The sequence below is a fragment of the Myotis brandtii genome, unplaced genomic scaffold (genome assembly GCF_000412655.1).
Source record: "Myotis brandtii unplaced genomic scaffold, ASM41265v1 scaffold691, whole genome shotgun sequence".
Taxonomy (NCBI): Eukaryota; Metazoa; Chordata; class Mammalia; order Chiroptera; family Vespertilionidae; genus Myotis; species Myotis brandtii.
In genome coordinates, this window is record NW_005370704.1 from 1674479 (window position 1) to 1674980 (window position 502).

General features: G+C 68.1%; 1 long non-coding RNA gene across 1 annotated transcript in view; it reads left to right on the top strand.

Annotated features, from left to right (window-relative positions):
* LOC102257779 overlaps positions 1–502 on the top strand; it is a 13652-nt gene that overhangs the window by 1631 nt on the left and 11519 nt on the right. The window lies entirely within an intron of this gene.

The following is a 502-nucleotide window of genomic DNA, read 5'->3' on the forward strand; positions in this document are numbered from 1 at the left end:
CCCACCCCCAGTGCCCCCGGGAGCCTGAGCTGCCCTGAGCAGGGGCCAGTCTGTGCCCAGAGGCCAGAGGGTGGGGCAGGGCACACAGGCCGAGGGAGGGGCACATGGGGCTGGCCTGGCAGGTGGTGGGAGCAGTGACCTCTGACCTCAGCCCTCACCCTCCCGCAGGTTCCTGCAAGAAGGAGCTGTGACAGGCCCGCCTCCTCCCCAGCTCTGCACTGCACCCCTCTCCTGGGAGGACGCCCCACCTCTCAGAGGGAACAGGGCAGGGCTGGCCGAGGCGTCCTCCTGTGAATTCAGCCCCTGCACCCGGCAGGCCCGTGCCCAGGGGAGGTACGACAGCTCCCTGCCCAGAGCCTGGGGTCACTGACCAGGCAGCCTGTCAGCTGGGAGCCGCACCCCTGACCTTTGTCAGAATAAAATGAGACTTGAAGAGCTGCCGTGTCTGTGGATGGATTGTGGGGGGGCGGTCGTGTGCTGGCCGGTGGGAGGGAAGGGGGTG